The 16,048-nt window shown below is 40.9% G+C and overlaps 1 long non-coding RNA gene across 1 annotated transcript; it reads right to left on the bottom strand.

Annotated features, from left to right (window-relative positions):
* Positions 1-14,520: 14,520 nt before the first annotated feature.
* On the bottom strand, positions 14,521-15,583 carry LOC144996321 (uncharacterized). The gene is made up of 2 exons (XR_013659317.1): positions 15,490-15,583; positions 14,521-14,997 (listed from the first exon to the last, which is right to left on the bottom strand). It is a non-coding gene; the product is annotated as an uncharacterized LOC144996321 (long non-coding RNA).
* Positions 15,584-16,048: the final 465 nt, after the last annotated feature.

Here is a 16,048-nt window from a genome sequence, read left to right as displayed (position 1 = left end):
TTTTCAAGGACATGAGGGTATATCGCGGGACAGAGAAGATTTTTAAAAAAAAAGTACTTCTCAAAAATCCAACAGCCAATCAAAATCCTCCCCGAAAAGGACGGGACTTGATTGACATGCAGAATGGCCAATCGGACATCCTCTGACACATACGTCACTGCAGACGCGTGTTTAAATTCACTGAGCGCAAACTTTCTGTCATCAGAAAGTCTTTTTCTGCCCCGCGGCATATCATGTCACTGGTAGAAGACCAACAACCGGAGTTTTTATTGAAGCCGCCCTGCGTTTCTCCTCCTGCCATCAGCTCTGCAGTTCTCGCCCGATAAATACGAGCTCATCGAGGAAGCTGCGAGGCACGCGCTTCGTACGGAGCCAGCAGCGCCAAATGCCTCATAATATGCCACGCTCCCCGCATTGCACGGTTTACAACAGAGCATGAAATACGATGGTTGCTGCTTTCTGTCTTTGTAATAAAAGGCTTCATCTGTTAATACAAAAGTATCTTTGTGTAATCTCACTGTGTAGTTTTTAATCATCAGTACATAAACAATAATGTTCAAATAAACATGTAACTATTAAACATGACAATTGAAAGAAAGAAGTACGTTTTTTTTAAATCTTTTCTGGACCGCTATCTACAATCATGTCCTTGAAGATCACCCGGTCGATCGCGATCGACGTAATGAACACCCTTGATATAATATAAACATGCATTATATATATAATGATGTCAAAATGGGTTGTGGCTCCGGGTGCTTTTTTTCCATTAGGGGCGCTCCTAAATGGCTCTTTGAGTAAAAAAGGTTTCCGACCCCTGACTTAAGATGAAGAGGGGTGTAAAAAAACTACCCATGCCCATATTTGTGCAAAAGTAAAAAGCAGGTGGGTTGAATGAATGTGTGCTTCTTAGTGTGGGTAGTGTGCCTAAAGAAAAAAGGGGGCCATACCTGCTTCTCGGGGGATATGATCCACCCTGCTCAGATTTTGTTGACTCCTGCATCGCATGGAAAAGAGCTGCAAGGTCAGGGGCGCAGGAACCCGAGGGACGCCACCAATGCCCTGACAGCAGACGCCAGGTTTTATTCTAAAGCAAATAAAACCTGATAAGGTGGGGGTGGGGGTCTGTTTAACTTTATTTATTTATTTCCTCAATTAATAATCATGTTTATCTATTTTTATTTCATTTTTTTTCCTCCCGATTGAAATTTGTGTTTACATATTTCAGGTGAAAAGTGAAAAAGGTCCCCTGAGTTTTTTATTTTTTCACTATCGGGTTAATGCGGGACAGCAGGCCTTCAAACTCGGTCAGAGAGAGACGGAAAGACTGCGGCTGTCTTTAAGACTCAACAGAGATCACTGTAATGGTAGAGTCTCTTAATAATCTAATAAACCCAAACATGGAAGTGTGATCATTCCTAATGTTTTTGTAGAACTCTTCAAAATAAATAAACCTGATCAATCAACATCCCCTGTGTCTTCCATGCAATGTTAATGAGACAAATACAGACACCGCTCCATGTAGCGATCAGGCTAAGAACTTCACACGGTAGCCATATCAAGCTTAAGGAACACATTTTTGAAAAGGCGGCGAGCAAAGAGAGGTGAGCGACACAAATTTGCCGTGCAAATTGTGTTTGTTGTGTGCAGCTCTACTCCCTTTTTTTCAGGAGAACAATTCTGTTAACACCCTTCATGAGTCATAATGTTGACATGATAAAACATTTTGTATTATTTTGCATGCTGTCTAAAAAGAAGCAGGCTCTCAGGTGGGATTTGCACTTGCTAATGTAGCTTTAACCTGAGCAGCTCTCCATGGAAAATTCATTACAACTCTCTAAAAGCGCTGTTATTTTGGAGAACTGAGCCCAGGTTCACATCAGGAATTAATTATCAACAACTGCTTTCAACAGAAAACAGCCTTCTTCTTTATCCATCCCCCACCTCTTTGCCAAACTTTTGCTCTACATCCTAATTCACCAGTACCTACTACCTCTTGTACCATCCCTCCCTTTTCCTTCCTTTACTTTTCCCTCTGGGGTTTTCCTTTCTCTCTCTTTGGCACTTCACTTTTCTTTCCATTTTTGTGTGAAAATCCTCCTTTTTCCTTCCTGTCTCCTCTGTGTGCTTTTCTCCCCCACCCTTTCCTGTCAGCTCACCTTTCTCCACATGTTTGCTTTGTTCTCACATATTTTTTGGAAACCTATTTTTAATTTAGATTATAAGAAACTTCCTTGTCTGTTTCTTCTTTTTCTTTTTTCTCGAAACTACAAGACACAAATCAAGAATCAACACAAAGAAAAAAGTATTTTACAATCTTTTATATTCCTAACTACTCAGTGTTTTATCAGGGCCTGTTTGGATAAACACAGAGCTGAAATCCTGGAGATGGGAAATGTTTTTAGATCAGTTAATGAGGGCAATTTACCACGGAACACTTGACCATCTCCCACGGCACACTAGTGTGCCGCGGCACACCGGTTGAAAAACACTGATCTAGACCCACTAGACCAGGGGTGGCGAACAAGTTTGACACCAAGAGCCAAATTTTTTCACTGTGAGAGTCAAAGAGCCACACCACGCACTGACCTGCCAAGACGCACACACACACACACACACGCAATTAAAGCCGTATTATTGTCCATAACACACTCCTCTCCCTACAACAGAACAGCAGTATTGTAATTGTGATTATTTCAAGAAAAGTGTCCACCCTCAATACACACATCAATGCAGCTTAGCCAGAGTTAACACAGAGACAACCCTAGAGGTCAGATACCCCCTCAACACACACAGGCACCTCTCTCTCATTTCATACACACACTCTCTCTCTCTCTCTTCATCTCACTCTTTTCTCTGCCTCTCTCTGACACACAACTACTCAGTGACGGGCAGTAAGGTTGATGCTGGTGAGAATGTGACTCCTCTGAAGTCAGATTTATGATGATAAAACTGAATATTTCATCGTTTATCCAACAGCATTTAACTGGTAATTCTTTGTGTCTCAACATTCCTCTTTCAATGATACTTACACCAACAAATACACAAACATCTGGACAGAGCATCCTTCTGGTGTCTGAGTCATTTATATTCACAATAAACACATTAAATACATTACATTTCAGTTGTGTGCAACTTAAATTAATTTTGACCTTCATTAGAATATCTTGCTTTTATATGTTTTTTTTATTCAAAATTGTATGACTTACATTTGCATCAAAAGCAAATAATTTCTTAAATATTAATAAATTGCAATGAATCAGTTTATACTAAGTCAGTTATAATTTAACTGACTGCGTCATTCACGTACTCTCCTTCCTGCTCACATTAGGAACCCGGTAACTTCGATACACACCCATTCGCCCAAACGGCATGGAACTCAATTCTGCTAACAGCTACCTGGCTCATGGTTTTACACTGAAAATGCCCCCCTTCCCATGAGTCTTAGGGGCTGAAGGCGGGGCTAAGCCCCAGGCCAGTTGTAGCCTCTCTGATCAGCTCCTCTACGTGAGTGTCGGTCAGAACGGACCGATGTCTGTTCTCCAAATTATAACAGGGCCTTCTTTCAAAGAGATTTCTGCTCATTTATCTCCGGTTCTCTCGCTGCCTCATCAGTGACAAGCGGGGATCTCAGGGAGTCTGTCTCTGCATTAAAGGATCAATGAGAAAAGGGATCTGCGGTCGTTTCAGTCCAGTTGCGCAAGCAGCGTCACGTTCTGCGCTTCATTCATTCTGATTGCAGCTTTCTGCTGTTTGAGCTCCGCAAAGAAGGAAAGTGGGATGATTGCCGTTTTGAATGTGCACTTTGAAAAGCTTCAACTTGTTAATAAAGGAGACAATTTGTGTCAGATCAGGAAGTTTTTCATTTTCTCCGGGATACGTTTTGTTCTTTTCTGCCATGACCAATGTTACTGCTTCCAAAAGCTCATAATAATAAACATTGTGACGCTATTCTGTTCAGTAAAAAGTAAGAATCTTCCTGTTCTTCCAGAAACATTCTGTGTTTATCTGTATACTCTGAATTTCACCATTTTGACCATGAGGGTAACGGTCTGCACGCACATCAATCTGTATCTGTGTTCCGGCAGTGGGCGTAACCCGCGCAAATGATTGGCGGTCACGTATGTGTCGGGAGCAGAATCAAAACACACACACACACACACTGCCAAATTACTTTTATTATTAATTATTTATTTTAATACCCATTGGTGGTTTGAGTGTGGTTTAAGAGGGAAAAACTTATGAAATGATGCACAGGATATGGAAAATATGACAAGACGCAAAGAGCCGCACGCTCATTGTCCAAGAGCCGCATGCGGCTCGAGAGCCGCGTGTTCGCCACCCCTGCACTAGACAGTGCAATGAACCTTTCTTCGCAATGATTTGTGAACTTCACTGGTGTCCATGTATTACATGAAATCTATCCACCTTTATCCACCTTTGTCATGGTAGAGATAACACGTAAATGTAAGGGTGGGGTCATCTAAGATAGCACAAGGGATAATGACAATAGTTTGTGCCCTCAGTGTTGAACACGCTGGAGAGTGCAGAAGCCTTGGCAAACTGAAATAGTTTTCATTCATGAATTTAATATCCTTTATCAGATTTTTTGAAAAGTGAAAGAAAGGGAAAAAAATGGGAGTCTGTATCAAAGTGAATTTGTTTCCATTATCTCACTCATCTTGACTCTGGGTGTTTGATAGAAAAGTCTCTTTGAGGATGGACAAAAGATCAAAGGAAACATCACGTTCCCCGTTTAGATACAAAAGAAAAGAAGAGGAAAAAACACTTTAAAGGCCCGTACACACCGGGACGAATATTCGCCAGGCGTTATTCGCCAGCGTTTTTCGCCACGTTTTTTGTGTTCACACCCAGGCGATTTTCGCTGACGATGAGTGGAGTGAACATGCAATTTCATTCCCTGACATTAGATGGCGCTTAATGTAAAACAGAAATACTCCTGTACACAAGGTGGCGCTGCGCAACTTTACGCTTCTTAAAGTCGCTTTTCACTCAGAAGAAGAGAGCAAGTATTTACACGCTTGTCAGAATCAAACAAAGAAAACATGAATATTTCAAGCACCAGTAGCTCCAACTGGTGCTTGGTTCGGGGATATTTTAGAATGTCCGTCATTATTGCTTCGCGGCTGTGTGTAGACGCTACTTGGCGTCTATCTTCTTCGCTGGTATGTGTGCTCAGCAAGGCAGTTTTGTGTTTGAGCGCCCCCAAGTTGTGTTTTACTGTAACTTCAGAAGCTCCAGACACGTGAGCAAAAGCGCCATTCTCATTGGTCGAGTAGATTTCGACGCGACGCGTCGAAGAAAAAAAACGAACCCGAGGCGTTTTTTTTTTTTTGACGCTTTAACGCCTGCCGTTTTTTCGCGTCGGTGTGCACACTCTCGTTGGTGCCCTTTGTTTAGTCACGAGGCGTTAAACGTCGGCGAAAATCGCCGGCGAAATTCGTCCCGGTGTGAACAGGCCTTAAGGATGAAGGAATGCAGGTGGTGTCCAAAATCAACACTTACTAGGTGCCAAATACGACCAAATTTACTGTTTGAGGAGTAATATTTTGTACAAAAATTGCCTCATTGCTAATGAAGGTTTGGGCTTAATTGGACTAGTCTTATTCAATATATGTCATCATTCATCAGAAAAATGCCCACAAGAAGATGTTAAAAACCTGTATTTTTAAATTGTTTACCACAAGAATTTTCTATAAAGTTTAACTAGCTGCTGGACAAGATAAAAAATAGAGAAAGCCCAGAGACTTTATGGGCAGCAGTAATGAAAAATAGCATAAAAAGGAGAGAAAGAGAGAATTGAGGTAAATAAAGAGAGTTCAGTATTAAAGCTCACTGATTGTGTGTATGTCATTAGTCAAAGTCAAAGTCAAAGTCAGCTTTATTGTCAAGTATGCTGCATCCATAAGACATACAGCACAGATGAAATTGCTTTCCTCTCACCCCACAGTGCAAGCAGCATATACAGTAATAAATAAACGACTTAAAAATAGATAAAAAGACAGTAATAGTAGGAAGAATAACAGTAGTCTAAACAGTGCTAAAGAACAGTGGTATGGTTAAAGTGGCAGTTTAAAGTGACATCAGTGCTGAGAACAGTAAGTGGATGAGTCAGTGATGGCAGTCTTTGATGATGATGATATTCGGAAATGGTGTGAAGTTTTCAATGAGAGCTTGTAGGATGGAGTGGAGGGGCCAGGGGGGGAGGGCAGGGAGGGAGTTGAGTGTCCTTATTGCCTGATGGAGGAAACTGTCCTTGAGTCTGCTGGTTCTGGCCTGCAGACTTTGCAGCCTCCTCCCAGATGGCAGCAGGTTAAAGTGTCTCTGGGATGGGTGTGAGGGGTCCCTTGCAATCCTGATGGCTTTGCGGGTGAGGCGGGAGCGATAAATGTCCGAGAGGCCAGTAAGAGGGACACCAATGATCTTCTCAGCTGTTTTCACAATGTGCTGCAGAGTCTTCCGGCAGGACGCGGTGCAGGCTCCGTACCACACGGTGTTGCAGCTGGTCAGGATGCTCTCGATGGCGCCCCTGCAAAAGGTCTGCATGATGGGGGGAGGAGCTCTGGCCCTCTTCAGTTTGGGAAGGAAGTACAGGCGTTGTTGGGATTTTTTGGCCAGTGATGTAGTGTTGTGGTTCCAAGACAGGTCGTCATTACAGATTAGCTGAAGTTCCTTGTTTACTTTAGTCTTAAGCTACGCTTACACTGTCCTCGGCAAAGTATATTCAAGAAACCACTTTCGATGAATATTATGTAAATACGGGTATATATATATATATATATATATATATATGTATATATATATATATATATATATATATATATATATATATATATATATATTTTAACTTGTCCTCTCCAACAGCTGGGCAAACAGATGAGAGCTGAAGGCCTCTTGTGTTGGACATATTTTACTTTAACAACAGGGGTTATGAATCAGAGGTATGCCTGAATAAACCCCTTTTGTAATCGAGTCTATAAGGGCGGGGCCTGTCCACACACACACTCAAATGTTATAAACATACCTGTTGGCTCCAAAAATGTTCATATGTCAACATGTACACCACACAAATATTGTTCACACACGCATACCTATGCCTTCAAACCAACTGGTGTGAAATATTTAATTCAATCACACAAAATATTAGTGCCAATGTGAACTAACACCTGTGCTCAAGTGAGTGTTTATGTTTTTTTTAATGGATGATGGAATGTAAAAAGAAGGAGGGAGAGAGCCCAGTAATCCCCACACCAAGACCCCCACCACAGCAGCAGCGGCAGTCAGAACCCCCCAACTCCCACACGGCACCAGATAGAGTACAACTGCCCCCCGGGTGAACACATCCGCCACCCAGGCCAGGGCCAGCAGGACCGCCACGGGGGCCCTCAGAGCCAGAGAGCAGGGAGGCATGGGGGGACAGAGAGTGGAGCTCCGGCCCAACCAGGAGAGCAGCCCCCCCACTCTGCAGGGGGGGGCAGCGGGGGGCAGTCCCACAGCCCCAGACAAGCACCTCATCAACATCCAGAAGTTCTGGGCATTCCCCCCGCCCCAACTCAAGGTACGAGCCAGGACCCCCCAAGGGAGACCCGCCCCGCGCTCTAGGCAGCCTCCCACCTGGACCACGGTTGGTCCAGGAAAGAGCAAAGCAGGGGCCAGCCGTCCCCGCCCAGGAGGAGGACACCCAGGGGAAGAGGGGGGCTCCACAAGAAGTGTTGTAAACATTGCCCGACCAGTCTCGCCTACAGTTGGAAATTTGGTGAGGCCCAGCGCTCATTGGCAAGGACCAGAATCCACAGCACAGGGACTCAGACACCCCCCGGCTCAGATGTGATGTGATCCCCGGCTCTTGGCCTTGCTAGAAAGCTCAGGGATCCCTCTCCCTGCGTGGAGAGAGGGCCGCCGGGGCCAAGGGCCCAGTACCCCCTACCAGGGATGGGGTAGGGGACAGAGGGTCCGAGGTCCCACCTTCCTTGCAAAATGCATGTGTGTGAGGGTGTGTGTGTGTGCATGTATGTGTGTTTGTATTGGAGTGCATATTTTGAGGGGTAAAGGGTGTGTGTACTAAGAGGATGCAGTTAAAATTGGCGGGTAGGGAACTGAGATTACATCTCCTGATTACTGACAGTGATGTCCAATCACCCTCCCCACCAAGGGGCCCTAAATGTCTATGGTGCAGTTAAAATTGGCGGGTAGGGTGCTAAAAGGACATCTGCTGCTTGCTGGCAGTGATGTACAAGCACCCCACCCTCACCAAGGGCCCTACCTGTCTAAGGTGCAAATAAACCTGAACCCCCCCCCCCCCCCACACACACACACACACACACACACCCTAATAAGAGATTATATGGAAAAGATGGGAAGTTGGGGACAGCTGGTAGACTGTCCCCCGGTGGTGAAACAGCCGTCTCCCAGCCCCCCCAGCATAGGGCCCAGGTCCCCTCAGCCCAGGGGTCCCATCCCCTGAAGCGCCGACCCCCCAGGCCCCACACCATCTACCCTACACAGAGAGAGAGGAGCCAGAAAGCTGCCCCCCCCCCCCGGAGTAAGCCCAGGCCCCCACCCCCAGGCGCTGCCCCTGGGAGAGTTCTGTGTAAAGTTTGGCATTTTTTGTTAAGATGCAAATACTCTTTACACCAAATACAGAATATAGTAGATTGAAAAGAGATTCCTGTAAAGTTTTCACTCACAAATACAACCAAACCTTGACATAGTTGAATAAGACCCGTTAGTTTTAATTAAAGATGTTAGGATGGGGTTCTACCACCCATTGTGGTAGTTTGCTGACCACAGCAGCTTTAAGAAAAAGGAATTTGCAAACTTCAAATTTGAGACACTGGAAACTACATTCATGTCAACTTCAAGTCACAGAAACAGCTGGATTTCAGTCTGGATCCTTTCAGCTTAATTTGTTTAAGTGTGATCATTTGATCAAGAAATTTGATATGAAGCCAAGTTTCAACAGTTAGTGTACTGTCCATTTTTTTAGACTCAGACACTCATTTGTTATTTATTTAAAAACACTTTTATGTTGTCACAGAAGTGTATATCATATTTTTCCAACTAAAGAAACACTGGTTTTGTCTTTGGTTACTGTAAAATGGAGCCATCCTATTTCAGCTACATTTATGATATATGGTTACCAAACTTAAATTGACACAGGGCAAGGCTGGAAACACCCTGTTTATTCTATGGCAAAATGAATGAAAGGCCAGTTCTTCTCTGCTGTGCACTGCCATAAAGCTGCACTGTATTTTTGGCATATTTTTCTATATTTTTTTCCTCTCAGAACTGACCCTCTCTGATCTTGCAACAAAATGATGATAATGATTTCGCACTGACATTCACTTTTTTCACATTTGAGATACAGTATTATACCTGTCTCTCTTTTGTGGCTGATTGATTACTTGTACATGTGTTTCTTTATCGGGATGGTTATGTGATTTATAGAAAAGCTGCAGACTGTGGAGAGACTCTGGTTTTAACTTTGAAGTTGGTGCAACTGCACTGTTTTCAGCATACACACATATTGTCAGTTCATTTGCCAGAATCATAAAAGAAAGAGTCCACGTGGGAGGGAAGTGACAGACAAGGAACAGGACAGATGGCCAGTAAAAGTGGGAGAAGAGAAAAGATATAAAGATCTAAAAAGAAATTAAGTGTATGAAGGAATTAAGGGAAGGAAGTAGAGGGAGATGGGGGAGAAGGGAATGGTCCCTCCCCATAGAGGTAAAAGCAGCCCTTGTCTGGTTCAACAGAGTCACATTTCAGCTCTCTTCTAGTCCATTTTCTTTGGTTTAGTTTAAGCCCAGTTTCTATGACACTCCATCAGTAACTCTACAATCTAAATGATATAAAATATTTAAAAGCAATTTCTTGTGCATGTGTGACACATTTAACAAGAAACACTTGATTCTAATTGGATTTTATTTAAAATGTTTTTTAGAAAGTACAAATACAAGAGAGCATAAATTGACTCTGTAAAGCCCACTACATTAAACAATTGACAAAAAATTCAAATTTTGGGTAATCAAGATGTCTTTTAAACCCTTGGATGAAATCTAAAAATTGCAATATCATTTTTTATGAGTTCTATATAGTATCAATTATGATAGACGGAATGATTTGGTACGTTTTTGCTTACAACAATGTTTAAAACCTTTCCTGCCAAAATTGTTTTTGAGATTTCGTGGAAACCATGTTGAAATGACAAGGAAAAGCCCTTCTACTACATATTCTTCAAATTAAGATGGTCACTCTTTTTGGATTTTCATATAACTTTTTCATTCAACCTCTTACTGCTATTCCACACAACTGTGGATTATGGTAAAGCCATTACCTCAGTTAAATTTCTATAATGGGACAGTCGTGGTACAGAGGTGAAGTGGTCGACCTCTGATCAGAAGAATGCAGGTTCCCAGATTTGGTGAGGTGAAACTGTTTAAGGGCCTGCATTCTTTAACTTTTTGAACAAAAAAGTTAACTAGCTCAGTGGCTTTGTCAGAGATAGAGAATCTACCCAGTGACAGGACGGCTGTGAGTACAAATCCAGGTATACCAAAGACTCTAGACCCTAGAGTCTAGGGGTTGGATTGGGGGGGTTGAACCAACAAATGGTTCCTGAGCATGGCTGTGTCTGCAGCTAACTGCTTCCCCAGGAGATGGGTAAAATGCAGAGAGCAAATTTCACACACCTAGGTGCGTTACAGCTCATGGGTCTTAAAGTTTAATGAACATTTTTATTGCAGCAGTGTGTCTACATACACACATCTACATACATTTGAACCAAATGACCGAATTCCCCATTTTAAGACTAGAAAATAAATTAAGAAAAAGTCTGTCTGAAAAAAAAAACTGGTCAACATTAAATGTTACATTTTATTCACTATTAAAAGCTCACTGTGAACTCTTTACATTTAAACTTTTTGAACAGGAAAACTTAACAGTTATATTTTTCAGTACTACTATAGTTTTAGGGTGTATTCAGACTAGATGTGAGGGATCGAACGGCCATAGAGGACAAGAGAAAATTTATCAAAAAATGAAGGTTTAATTTTTTCTAAAAAGTGTTGATAATTTAAACACTGGGCCCTTAAAAGAGGTAACAGAAACATAAATAACTCAGGCACAAAACTTAACTTTAACTTAAGCAACTGAACAGATCAAGTAACAGAAACAAACTGACCTACCCAAAGACACAGCAATAGTGGCTGATCAGACCACCATAGAAACATGGGGGGGGGGGACTAACATGACTACACAGACATTTAACAAAGACTACACAGACAAGACTAAACACAAAACTTGGTTTCTTGGTGGAAAAGAAAAAACATCAAAAGTAGAACAAAATGAATAATAACCAACAGAAGCAAAGCAAATAAACATTACATAAGTCCATGGTTTCTCCCCTTGGAGGCTTCTGTGGATGGCCCCTGCCCAATTGCCTGACTGGAGTATTTAAAGGCTGTAATGACTTGACTTTCTCTTTTGGCCAGGACTCACAGTACAGCTCCAGGAGCAGAACCTCAGCCCCACCCGTAACGAGCAGTAGCACCCTCAGCACTGGCAACTCAGAAACAGGTGACATTAATTAAACAAACCACAATGAATAAACTAAACAAATACATGTATGTTTATGTGCTAAAAATACTGGAAACAAAGAATAAATATATATTTTAACTCAAATAAATGTGTGCATTTATTTAAGAATAAAGAACCTGACGTCATAAACTTATTAAAAAGAAAGTGTGCAGTCCTGGACGGTTACCGCCATTTCGTTGTGGGTGTGGCGGCGTATGCTGCCATCACACTAGACATAATTGGTTCACTTAAATTACACCAGAATTCGTTTCCCCTGATAATCCGGAACAAATTTTGAGTCTTAATACGCAAGCCCTTATCCATGACCAGGAACCGCTCTCAGATCCATCTTTCAAGGTGGTCTCGTTCGTTTCCAAACGGACTAAGCTTTGGTTCGGTCTGAGGATCCTCAGTCTGAATAGACTCTGTGCCCAGTGAGTAAAAACTAAACCAAAATGACCACCATAGCCAGTGGTCACAAAATGTAAAACAGAGTAGAAATCTAGCTACAGATGGGCTGCGGACAAATGTAAAGCAATGATTGTCATGTTAACAGACAGAAAAAAGGGTCTAACTATGAGGGGCCGTATAAGACATTATTTATTCTGAACCATTCACATTCATACATTCTTGCTCTCACAGTCATATATACTCTCTTTCGCATACATATATTCTCTTACGCATCCATATATTCTCTCTCTCACATTCATACATTCTTGCTCTCACAGTCATATATACTCTCTTTCGCATACATATATTCTCTTACGCATCCATATATTCTCTCTCTCACATTCATACATTCTTGCTCTCACAGTCATATATACTCTCTTTCGCATACATATATTCTCTTACGCATCCATATATTCTCTCTCTCACATTCATACATTCTTGCTCTCACAGTCATATATACTCTCTTTCGCATACATATATTCTCACTTGCACATCCATATATTCTCTCTCTCGCATGCATATATATTACTTTACACATACATACATTCTCACTCTCATTGTCACTCTTAAAAAAGAATGTATGTATGTGAAAGACAAGTATATATGAACGTGTGAGGAAGAGTTTATATGTGTGTGTGAGAGAGGAGTATGCATGAAACGGAAGTGACTTTGGATGAAAAGGAAGGCACTTTGAATGAAAAGGAAGGCACTTTGCATGAAACGGAAGGCAGATGATTTCTCGTGCTCTGATTGGACAAGAGGCCGCCACCTCCCATTTTGAACAGACGCTAACACGAACCAATAAGAAGGCCATCGGAACCTTAAGAAATATTTTTTCTTCACCTCAAGTGGTCACAAATCTGTCTGCATCTCTAGAGACACAAAGGAATGTCTCAAATACCAATAATGGTAATAGAAGTGCCACCGAAACAGAAAATCCGTATCCACCTTATTCCTAGCCCCCATGAGCCTTTGCGTGAATTATGGGCGACACTTCCTGTAGACGCTGGAACACGCATTTACATTAAAACAAATTCCTCTTGTTTTCGATCCATAACTACATATAATTGTGGGAAAACCAGCTGTCATTTCTTAAAAAAGGCAACGGTGAGGTGGAGATGAAATATTTGTTAAGGTTCCGATGGCTGCAGGACCCCCGTGGCTACTTCTTGCCGGTTCGTTTTTTTTTTTTAAATAAACTTTATTAACATTATCTTGCACATACAAAATACCAAACACAAAACTCCACTGTGTGCAAAATACAATCTTCACGTTCGCCATGAGAATGAACAAAAAAAACATAATGATAACCATGTAAAACAGGTTATGCAAAAAGAAAACAAAAATAATAAGGCAAAGGAATCTGTTAAAGTTTCAGGAGAGACCATGTTTCAACTGTTCTGACAGCTTTTTTGTTAGTGGAAGATTTAATACTGTTCACATACAAAACCATTTCTTTCTGAAAAACATAAAACACGTTTTTTTTGTTGGCATATTTACACTTGTGTATAAAGTATTTAGCCATAAATTAACTACATATATTTTTTCTGCATTAAGTCTTCCTTGTGTAAAATATCCAAAAATAATATGCTCGTAAAATAATCTATAATCTTCACATAGATGAGTTCTTATAAAATGTATCACATCTTTCCAAAATAGTTGAGTGAAAGAGCAAAACCAAAAAAGATGAGGCACAGTTTCTGGTGAGGAATGACAGAATGAACAGTTTATGTCCAGATCTTTTTTAAACTTAGTAAAGAAATGTTTCACTGGATAAAATTTGTGAAGAATTTTGAAAGAAATTTCTCTGATTTTATTGGTGATGAAATACTTTTGTGGCAGGGTCCAAACCTTTTCCCACTGAATTCTACATCCATAGCTGTTCCAGTATGAGATAACATACGGTTTTGTGGCAATCTCATTTTGAAACAGAGAACGGATACTTTGATTATTCCTGCTAGCTGAAAAACATACCTTTCCACACCACAAGTCTGTTAATTTGGGATTTCTTGCTGGTTCATGTTAGCGTCTGCACTGTAATCCCTAGCGAGTTGACTGAATTTAAAAATTATTGTGTAACAGATTACGCAACAGTTAAGTTATATTATTAAAACTTTTAAGTTAACATTTATTAAAATTCATATTGTCAGTTGGCTTACATTTGTATTATTTCATATAAAAAATATTAAGATTCCTCAACTTATAAGAGAGATTATTTACTTAAAGTTTTTAATATTTTCCAACTAAAAAACGCTTTAACTAACTATACTTTTATATTAAACTCAACTCATAAAATATGTAAAATTCACTCAAATGCTTTATAAATTCTTTAACTCATTAAATGTGTAGCATTGGAAATATTTAAAATTCTTCAGCTTAAAATGTATTCTAAACAGAGATATTGATACTGCCCCACTACATTTTAAAGGCTAACATTGATAAAAACCAACAAACGTGAAGGCCACACAATAGTGATTGCATAATACACTTTTTTTAATTGCTCTTTAAAAAAAAGCACAAATATCAAGAGGATGAAGAAACAATAAGTGCAATAAAACTGCATTATAAGAGTGCCACACAACATATTGACAAAAAGAGTTGGTTTTGTATTGTACGGCAGAAAAAGCATATGATCACAACAAAACACATTAGTTACATAACACTTAAACCAACAAATAGTCCATTCTGGAAGACTCACTCAACGAAACATTCTTCATCGTCAATAAAGGTCCTTTCAGTGGTTTGCTGTCCTCAAGGCTCAAGACAGCATTCTGAATAAATATGAAGGCAAGTTCAAGTTTTTTGGGGTGCTGTAGGTCCAGAGCATAGATGTCCCCGAAGAGTTAGAAGAGATTAGTCAGCCAGATGTGTGGGACCACTGACGGCAGCATCAGGAGCATCACCACGACAACTGAGAAGATACCCACAGCAGTGTCTGTGAGGTCTGGTATTCTGGAAAATACAAAACAAAAAACACAGATGAGTTCAGACCCTCAAAGATATTCATCACACTAATGTCCAAAACTGACATTCCTGCCATCTGTCAATGGGAATCTTTTCATGCTAACATTCTGTTAGCTTTTAATCAACTGGCTATGATGTTTTAAGGACCAACTCCAATTAAAATTGTGTTTTTAAAAAGTTCTTTAGCATTTTTCTGAAGGAGGACATTTATAAAATAATTTAAGACTAAAGCTTCATTTTTCTTTATTCAAATAATGATGGATCAGGAGCAGAAAAAGGTAAACGAAAATGTTCCCACTCCTTCCAATTAGGAGTCCCTGATGTTCGTCTCATCTTCCATCTCATTTTTAAAACTATTTAAAAATATCACTCAGTTTACAAACTACAAACAATTGCCCTATTTATTATGTCACTCAATAAAATCTCAATCAATATTAAAGGATTAGTGAAAACCATTGACAAGGAGTCGTTTGCACTTACTGTACAGGTCTTGAAGAAGTTCGAGGCATCTTCATGCAGATAAACAGGAAGTGCAAGGACAAGTGCCCGTCTCATGTTCACGTCACGCTGGTCCTAAAAGAATAAAAAGAATTAAAGCTACAAGTAGCATTTAGCGGGCCCGAGCACGTGCGACCGCACGGCACGAGCGACCGCCCCGTGAGCAACGCCCTGCTCGAGCCATTCTCGTCGTTTTTTCTTGTCCATTCTGGAGCTCCAAGCTATTGTTAATACGACAGCAGCCGGGGGGGGGGGGGGGGGGCTGTAATCTGTTGCCTTAAGGGACAAAGACTTTTGCATATAGCATGAAAAAAATTCAAGCAATGATGATAATTGCTATCACTGTCCCTAAGGATGAGAACAATAGAACTCATTCAATTTCCACTACAATGTCTAGATGAGTGTCAGCTATGTCTGATAACTTGGCCAATTAGCTGGACCGGGATCTTGCAAAGTGCAGGTGGTTAACGTCCAGTGTGATGAGTCTGTGGACGGCAACAGTACAGCATAGCTTTTGGTTTCCACAAGAGAAGAACTCCTG

Source organism: Oryzias latipes, chromosome 12 (assembly GCF_053564925.1).
Source record: "Oryzias latipes strain Hd-rR chromosome 12, Olatipes_Hd-rR_3.1".
Classification (NCBI taxonomy): domain Eukaryota; kingdom Metazoa; phylum Chordata; class Actinopteri; order Beloniformes; family Adrianichthyidae; genus Oryzias; species Oryzias latipes.
The sequence above is the reverse complement of the archived record's forward strand: the minus strand, read 5'-3'. Positions and strand labels throughout refer to the sequence as shown.